This window comes from Silurus aristotelis, assembly GCF_946808225.1.
Source record: "Silurus aristotelis genome assembly, chromosome: 24".
NCBI classification, from domain to species: Eukaryota; Metazoa; Chordata; class Actinopteri; order Siluriformes; family Siluridae; genus Silurus; species Silurus aristotelis.
The window spans coordinates 15,451,521-15,461,548 of NC_139597.1; positions in this window are offsets into that span (position 1 = coordinate 15,451,521).

A 10,028-nucleotide genomic window follows, 5' to 3' on the forward strand; every position below is an offset into this window, starting at 1 on the left:
TGAGTTGCTCAGTAGCTCCTGGTACCATAACTTCAACTGACTGTATAAGACTGTAGAAATGACATTACTTATAATCTCACACTCCGGTACACATGGTAGTTCTCACTCTCTGGTGTTTTGTATTGTTTTTAAGATTTATAATCACACTCTTGATATATCCTAATATAATCCTAATTAGGTTCCTTTTAAGTCTGGTTCCTTTCAAGGTTTCTTCCTCATAACTTCTAAGGGAGCTTTTCCTTGCCTTGGTCATCAGGGATATACACACATCATTTAGTTTAATTCTTAAATTCTGTAAAGCTGCTTTGAGACAATGTTTATTGTGAAAAGCGCTATAGAAATAAACTTAAAATTTGTATCCGATGCACATTTTTTAAAAATCAATGCTTCACATCGTTAACTTTTATGCGATGCACAGATACGAATCAGTGAACAAATCAAACACCTCACTCCACCTCAGTGCACCTCACCACACTTTAGCAAATATTAGCATGCCTCAACACTCACCACATAAAATTTACACACCTCACCACATCCCACCACACTCCAGCAAATCTCACAATGCCATATAAAAAATCTGCTGATTGTAGAGGTGGTTACGGTAGAGGTGTGTAAAGGTGTAATGAGCTATGTGAGGTCTGTAGAGGTGTGTTAAGGCCTGTTATGTGAGGCATAGGAGATCAAATGTATGTAAGGGTTATAGGTACATTGGAGAACAATAGCCATTTTTCCTGTGTAGAGGTTTTAAGTTGATGTTAATATCTATTAATTGTTCAAGCAAAAGAAATTAAATTTTACAAATATGATTACTCTAGAGTTTAAAATATGTGCACTAAATTCTGATATATACTTCTTATAATCTTCCATTTTTATTTCCAGAATATAACATTTAATCACACTTATACATACTATTATTAAACCCTTAAGATGCCTCCTGAGCCAGACACTGACTTTCTAGAAGAATTTAATATTTTTGTCTACTGGGTATTTTTATATTTATATAAAGAATGACAAAGACCCTTTTAATTATAGCAATACTTTTTACTCATATTAATCAAATCCTTAATTTTAATCTGTATTTTCAAATTAACATTAGCATGGTACTTCGAGCTCACCTAAATAAAGCTTTATCTGGTAACATTCAATAGATCTGATACACTACTCCCAGTTGCAAACCAAATAAATGATCGAGCAAGTTTAAATATATTTTTCAATAAATGGTGCAGCACTATTGTATTTCAGGGGGAATCAGTTCTGTCCTCAAGCAAATCCCCCACTCGTGTAAGAAACTATGGGGCAAGGAGGGTTTATAGCATAAAGAAAATCTTTCAGTAACTCCCATAATGCCTTTGTATCAACAAAAATTACTTATTTTTCAAAATAGGTAGAAAGCAACAAAACCTATTGCTATTAAATTTTAATTAACACTGTATATAAATACATTAATGTATAAGCTATTTATGCTTCACAAACTCCCCCAGACCTTGGCAGGAATGATCTGTCATACATTTCATTTCAGTAAGAAAATAGCTATCTTTCAGGATACAATTTAGCAGCAATGAGCAGAGATTGCTAGCAATCTATCAAAGATTTTGTATTTACAAGATCAGGTGTCTGCAACAAAAAAGCCATTTTGGCACCTCTCAACAAATTAAATGTACCTGGAGATGCAAAACATATTTGGCCTTTAAATGAATATAACACAATTTGTTGTTAAATGCAGATGTAAGGTAGTTGCCTAGTTGCACCACTAGGTGACACGAGTGTGATTTCTACCGTTTTTGTATGTTAGCAATTTATACCTTTTTGTCCCTGACAAGACATCGGATTGTTGCCTGGCAATGGGAGAGTGGTGCCATGAAATGCATGCTTGATATTTTAAAGGAAGCTTTTTATATATCCTCTCTCTGTGAACGGCTTCCTGCGTTTTATTAGTTCCTGCGTTGCCGCAAAACTTGCAACAGTTTGGAGTTTGGAGACTTTATCCACTTTATGAAGTTAAATTTGCTCTGCTTAGGTTTCTGCAGCAGTTCAGAAATAGATCTTTTCAGTTCATCTCTAGCTGGGTACTTCTCAGTAAATGCTGTGTGCTTCGTTTGGAAATGTCGTTCGACGTTTTCACCACATATCAAACTCGCCAGCAGGCCAGCATCATTGTCAGTGAAAGCCAATAATTCTGTCCATGCAGAATTAAACTGTTTTCATCCGAGTGCTTTCTTTTTGTAGATTTATCCATAGTTAGCTTACAAGAGCACGGTCTGGATCTCAAAATCAGCTATTCATTGGTCAAGGTGCAGGAAGAACACAGTTAGTGACGTATGGTTTAACAGACAAAATATTAAACCTTTATTTTTAGTGTCACATCTGTTACCTCGAATGGCAAGATAAAGATTGTTCCCTTTAAAACACTATAAACTGTGTAATAGAAAATAAATATAAAATAAAATGTTTGTTATTCACATTTCTTTTTGTCAATCCTGCAGGGAGCCACACTTGCTCCAGAGCCACAGGTTACCAACCCCCTCACTAGATGATGACCAAGGATGAGAACATTTTAGAAGCTTTTATTTCTACAGTATATATAATGTTATGCTGTAATAGTCTTGCTGGAGTCCCTAGTTGCACTCAGATCATCTGCACAGTGCCCTTAACTATTATGTAAAAATAAGGATATTTAATGATCCATGTTTACCCCTCTTATCGCTTTCTCTTTCTTTCTCTCTCTCTCTCTCTCTCTCTCTCTCTCTCTCTCTCTCTCTCTCTCTCTCTCTCTCTGTCAAGTGAAACATGCTTCTAAGGTACCATTGATCCTTTCCCTCTATTCTTTCTGGACCTCCCTGATTTATCCTGTTGTTGTACCTCTGGATGGAGTTCTCTTTAATTTGAGAGTGCTCATTGCTGCTGAGGATGGTTCCACATGAACAGTCTAAAGATCCATAAAATCACTGTGAAGGGTTGAAGTCAAGAACATAGAGGATGGATTTGGACTGTAATTAATGTAAACAGTCAATGGCATAGGGCTGCAATTGCCTTGAACCATTTTGCATTTGCAAGTGCCCACCAGTGAACCGTTGATAACCTCAACTAATGAATGGACATTTTGTGTCACCCAGATGAGGATGGGTTCCCTTTTTGTGTCTCGTTAAAATTGAACTGAATCAAATTAAAATGTGGCTTAACTTTAAAGCCCTTTGTATATTTTGACCCCTTTTATCTGTCCAGTAAGTTTATTATTAGCTGTGTTTTGTTTCAAGCAGTAATAATAAGCATGATTTATTTAATCTGTTTATTTTGGAAAAATCCTAAAAGAGTCAGTGCTTCTTAAGTAGTAAATGACACATTGCTTAAATCTACAGTTTTCAAAGGTATAGCAATTGACATTATTTGGCATGACAGCCTTGAGAACACAGTTATGTTAGACAGAAGAAGTTCTTACACACCTAACCTCTGGAAGAGTGTTTGAGACAAAGTTTTAAATGTTTGTTCAATAATAATGAATAAAACATGCCAGGATGTGCTGTTATAAGGACAGTAATTAAAGTCTGTGTGGTGCTGGAAAGCACAAAAATCCTCTTTCCTGAAGACGCCTATTAATGTTAAATAGACATCATCTTACATCAGTGCTGATAAATCTGCATAAATACATTGCATTGCATGTTTAATCCCTGTTTTATTATTAATAAATTCAAGTAAGTTATGTAGTTGTTACTATAGAAACAACAGTGTAGTAGAAAGGCTATTTTTTTGACCCTGGCTTCTGAATTGCACCAGTACTACTGTAACAGCTATGCTGAATCAGATTCAGAAATTCAACACCCAAACACTGGTATAACTGCTTTTAATAATCTAGTCTTGAGGAAAGAGGATTTTGTGCTTTTCAGCGCCACATATTTTGTTCAAATTCTCAGGTTGCAAAGTAATTCTCATGCATTATGTTAATTCACTTGTGATTTACATCTGTGTGGTTTATTAAAATACTTTGTTTTGTCATTGTAATGTTTTGTATGCTAAACACTTTGATAACACATAATAAAAAACTGATTATTAAGATTTATACCAACATGTCAAAAAGAGGAGATCTGCCACAAGCACTGCCACACACAAGCCTTCTGTGAGGTTGTTGCAGTACAGAAGGTCCTGTCTAAAGGGGCTTTTCAGGATGTCAGAGTGAAATGAGCTAAGACGTGTTAAACATTTGGCAGATGGCTTCCTTCCCATTGCCAAGCCCCTTCAGTGGTGCTCTCAATTAGCAGCTTGGTTGCATTTTTCATGTATCATTACACGAATGCATTCTATCAAAACTAAAGAAGGAAGAATTAAAAATTCGAAAAACCTGTCCCGGCCCACCTACAAAGAAAAAATAACTTTGGTTAAAAAAGTAAATCGTGAACAAAGAACTTCTGTCTGTAATCTGCAAATCTAGTGCTATTTCAATGCTTTAAATTTGCTGATTTTTCATTAGTGCTTTTGAGGAAAGAACATTTTCTCAATCAGACAAACCTCCAATCACCCCAAATCAAATCGGGGGAGAGAATGAGAGAGAATGAGACATTTCTGAGATTTTCTTTTCTGAAATGTTCTTTCTAGAGAATATAAAAGTAAAAGAGAAGCATGCGGAGAATAAATGGAAAAGAGAGGACACAGAGAAGAAATGAAATAACTATAAATGCGATAAAGTGAAAGAAACTTGGAAAGACAAGATAGCTCATAATATGCCAGATTTAGACTAAGCTTCTTTGTTAATATGCGTTATATTGATGAGATCATTTAATGCCAGGTTCGACTCTAGGCCCCCCTGTGTTTAGGGGTATGAACTCAATCCAGCAAATCACCAACAGATACACAAAGCCTGTGCAGAGCAAGTCAAAGAATCTAAAAAGAGATTAATTAGAATCTTGGATGAAATTAGAAAATCATATATTTAATTTTTTTTTCTCTTTAAGAGAAACTTTTACTAATTGGATGTAGCAGGGTTGACTCAAAACTGAGTGAAGAGCTCTGCTTAAATGCTCTAATGCACATGTGGAACTGATTCGAATCCTCTCGGGTTGCTTTCCTCTATTGCCAGAATCCAGGTTAGCAAAGTTTCTGGCAGCTCTCTGCCTCCCTCTAGTGATAGTACAAGGCTGTAAAGTCAGTCAACTCACAAATCCTATTCTTTCACAGGCAACCGATTAAATTAATCTAATTAGCCCATTTACAATTTTTTTATATATAATTGACGAATCAGACACAGGTCACCAGAACATAACCCAAAACACACAAGGAAAATTAATGACATCGGGAGCACAAACAACAAATGCAAGCCGCACGCATATCGCTTTCAAAAGTCTAAAAAACATCACGCCGACAGACAACAAGTAGAGGTAGTACCATATCAGCTCAGAATCCTCGTCTAATGCTCTCCCGTCTCAATTTCAACCTAGAGCATTACTGCGGAACAAGACACAGGTGTACAGGAGCAGAGCTTGACCTTAGGAGGAGAGAATTAACCCAATAAATACAGACAAAACACACAAAAAAAGCTTAGGCCATAAGAATTATCTATATATTAATGAAGGGTATAGCAAACAATAAATAGATCCAAAAAGGATCCAGGAAAGATAAGAATCTCTCATAACGTACGTATATTTCAACCAAAAGCCATGAAATGTCTTATGATAAATGCATGGTCTATGAATGTATCATCACTCAGCTTTTCATCACTGGCACGAGAAACTCAACAGTTAGAACATTTTGAGAGTCAAATGCATTGACAAATAGAGATTGAAACTTAAGTTCCTGCACAGTACAACATTAAAGATTTAAGACCTAGATATTTAGAAATAACATCTAAAATATTGTGTTTAATAATGCGATTTAATTCAATAACTTTGTATTTGTATAGCACTTTTAATGACGAACATTGATTCAAAGCAGCTTTACACAGATAATGTGGTAATAAAATTTGATTGAGATGTTCTTTATGTGTAAGTCTGTCCCTGATGAACAAGCCAGTGGTGACTGTGGCAAAAAAACTTCCCGAGATGTAATAGGGTGGAAACCTTGAGAGGCACCAGACTCAAGAGGGAACCCATTATCATCTGGCTGGCACAGACTGTCCATTTATTTCAGATGAACGATGTTGAGGTGTGCAGTGATGCACACAGATGCAAACTGTAGACCTGGGTCAGTGTAGCAGACTGTTGACTACAGTCCAAATCCATATTCAAATCCATCCAAGTGTGTAAAAAAAATTTATGAATTTGTGCCAATATATAGATATTAACCAAGAAATAAAGCTTGTCTAAAATGCGTAAATGGCTTTAATAGGCAAAAGAATAGCATTTGTAGGTAGGAAATAAATATATAACCGACCTACCCACCCACCCGACATTGGAAGCTAAGTGCAGTCGACCTGGTTAATGACTATTAGTCTTAAAGTAGTCTTACAAAAGTAAGTACACCCTCACATTTCAGAAACTATTGTAGTGAATCTTCTCAAATGACAATACTATAGAAATGAAACTTGGATATATTTGAGAGTAGTCAAGGTGCAGTTTGTATAGCAGTATAGATTTACTGTCCTCTAAAAATAACTCCAAATACAGCCATTATTTTCAAAATAACTGGCAACAAAAGTGAGTACACCCTATGTGATAATGAGCTCTGCATCTTGTAACCATGCAAAGCCACATGTCCTATTCATCATGCTCATGTTTTTGTCTGGTTGACAAATTTGTGTATCTTGTATTAGAGCAGTTAAAATGTGGTGCTTCAAGTACAATTCTCTTATACTGACCAGTGGATGTTCAAAATGGCACCTCATGTCAAAGACTCTCTGAGGATTTGAGAATTAGAATTTTTACTCTCCAGAAACATGGCCAAGGAAACATGGCCAAGATCAGCAACAGTGGCCAGAGTCAAACAGAGGTTTTCCTATACGAGTTCCACTCGGAACAGTCCTCGCAGGGGTCCATCAAAGTTGAGTCCTCGGGTTGTGCATCAGGTGCAGAAGTTGTTTCATAAAACAGATGTATGAGTGCTGCCAGCATTGCTTTAGAGGTTGCGGAAGCGAAAGGTCTGCTTGTCAGTGTTCAGACCATACGCAGCACACTGCAAAAGTCTGTTTGCGTGGCCGTTGCCCCAAAAGAAAGCCTTTGCAAAAAACAAAACACCACAAACAGTTTGCTGAATATAACCTGTCCAAGAGCATGAATTACTGGAACAATGTCCTCTGGTCTGAGGAGACTAAGATAAACTTGTTTGGCTCAGATAGTGTCCAGCATGTGTGGCAACGCCCTGGTGAGGAGCATCAAGAACATGCCTACAATGCCTGAGTGCTGCTGGTACTGAAACCTGCAGTTCATTGAGGAAAACATGGATTTCAACATGTACTGTGACATTCTGAAGCAGAACATGATACCCTCCCTTCAGAAACTTGGCCGAATGGTAGTTTTCCAACTTAATCAGGACCCCAAACACACTGCTAAGATGATAACTGCCTTGCAGAGGAAGCTGAAGTTGAGGGTGTTGGAGTGGCCAAGTATGTCTCAAGATCTGAACCCTATTGAGCACCTGTGGGGCATCCTCAAGCGGAAGGTGTCTAACATCTAGCAGCTCGGTGATGTCATTATGGAGGAGTGAAAGAGGATCCCAGCAACAGACTGTGCAGTTCTGGTGAATTCTATGGCCAGGAGGTTTAAGGCAGTGCTAGAAAAGTGCTGGTGCTCATACAAAATATTGACACTTTGGACACAGTTTTGATGTGTTCACTTAGGGTTTAATTACTTTGTTGCCTGTAATTTAGACAAAAATGGCTATATGTTGAGTTATTTTTAGTGGACAGTAAATCTATACTGCAATTTTTATTTGTATAGTGCAATATCTTAACAATAGATATTATCTCAAAGCTGCTTTACCCCGGTAATGCATTAATAAAGAATGAATACGATTGTTCTTTATAATTGTAAGTTTGTCCTAATGAGCAAGCCATAAGGGAGATGGCATAAGGAATAAAAATAAATTCAGAGGAACCAGAATGAAAAGAAAACCAACCTCATCTTGGTGGCACCAAATGTCCATTTATTACAGTTAAACATTGTTGAGGTGTGCAGTGATGTTGATTAAATGCAACCTGTAGTCCTGAGTCATTGTAGTAGACTTTTGACTGAATATATTCCAAATCCATCCTCAAAATCTCCTGAGTTGCTCTGTTATTTCATGGGTCCTCAGGCCAGTGTTGTGAAACCATCCCCAGCTGCACAGAGTGACCCCCAATGAAAGAGAAAGAGAAAGAGAGGGGGGAGTTTATATACAGTACAAACAGAGCAGTGCTTTGGAACAGCATGTAGCATTTCCTCCATACAACACCATTGCCCTCAAGAGTTTCATTGTGTATTTGGTGTTTCTTATGTTCACTACTTATGTGTTTTTAAATGCACAGATTGTTTTTTCTTTGTGTGCCAATTTGTGAAAAACGAGGCAAGTGCATGTAACAATGATGCAAAAGCATATACAAACTTATTAAAATATGATGCAATTTACAGCCTTATTCCAAAATGGATTAAATTCATTATTTTTCTTAAAATTCAACAAACAGCACCCTATAATGACAACATAAATGAAGTGGGTTTAACATTTTTTTTTTTAAATCACATGTACATAAGTATTCACAGCCTTTGCTCAATACTATGTTGAAGCACCTTTGGCACCAATTACAGCTTCATGTGTTTTGGAGTATGATCCTACAAGCTTGGCATATCTATTTTTTGCCAAGCTTTATCAGGTTGGTTGGGGAGCATCAGTGCACAACCAGTTTGTGCTCTGGCTGGGTCACTCAGCAACAGTCACCTAAGTCTGAGGTTCAGAGAGCTCTGGAGCAGGTTTTTTATCTAGGATGTCTCTGTACATTGCTGCATTCATTGATCTCTCGATCCCGACTACTCTCCCAGTTTCTGCCGCTGAAATACATCCCCACAGCATAGATGGTATTGGCCGGGTGATAAGCGTTTGCCTGGTTTCCTTCAAACATGATGCTTGCTATTTAGGCTAAAGAGTTCAACCTTTAAGTCCTTATGGTGCCTTTTGGCAAACTCCAGGTGCACTGTCATGTGCATTTGACTAAGCAGTGGCTTCTATCTGGTCATTCTACCGTACAGGCCTGAATGGTGGAGTGCTGCAAAGATGGTTGTTCTCCTGGGAGGTTCTCCTCTCTCCACAGAGAAACACTGAGCTCTTTCAGAGTGACCATCAATTTTTTGGTCACCACTCCCACTAAGGCTGTTCTCCCATGATCGCTCAGTTTGGCCGGGCGTCTCCACTCTAGGAAGAGCCCTGGTGGTTCCAAACTTCTTTCATTTACAGATGATGGAGGCCATTGTGCTCATTGGACCTTCAATGCTGCAAAAACTTTCATTACCCTCCCGCAGATCTGTGCCTCGATACAATCCTGTCTCGGAGGTCTACAGACAATTCCTTCGACTTCATGGCTTTATTTGTGCTCTGACATGCACTGTAACTGTGGGACCTCATATAGACAGGTGGATGCCTTCCAAATCATGTCCAATCAAGTGAATTCACCACACATGAACTCATGTTGTAGAAACAACTCAAGGATGATCAGTGGAAACTCAATTTTGAGTGTCATGGCAAAGGCTGTGAATACTTATGTGCATGTTATTATATATATATATATATATATATATATATATATATATATATATATATATATATATATATAAATTTGCAAAGATTTCAAACACACTTATTTCGTGTTGTCATTTCGGCATATTGTTTGTCGAATTTTGAGGAACATAATGAATTTTATACATTTTGGAATAGGTTGTAACATAAAATTTGAAAAAAGAATATTTTCCCGAAAGCACTTTATACTATAATTCTTGCTCTATAATTCTTACATTATATAAAGTCGCTATTAGAACAATGTCAATTGTAAGAAATAAGATTGATGAACGTTTTGATGTGCCCTGGCATTTGTGCTGTTTTTAGTTTACTGACACATACATACAGATCATATATTCACAAGA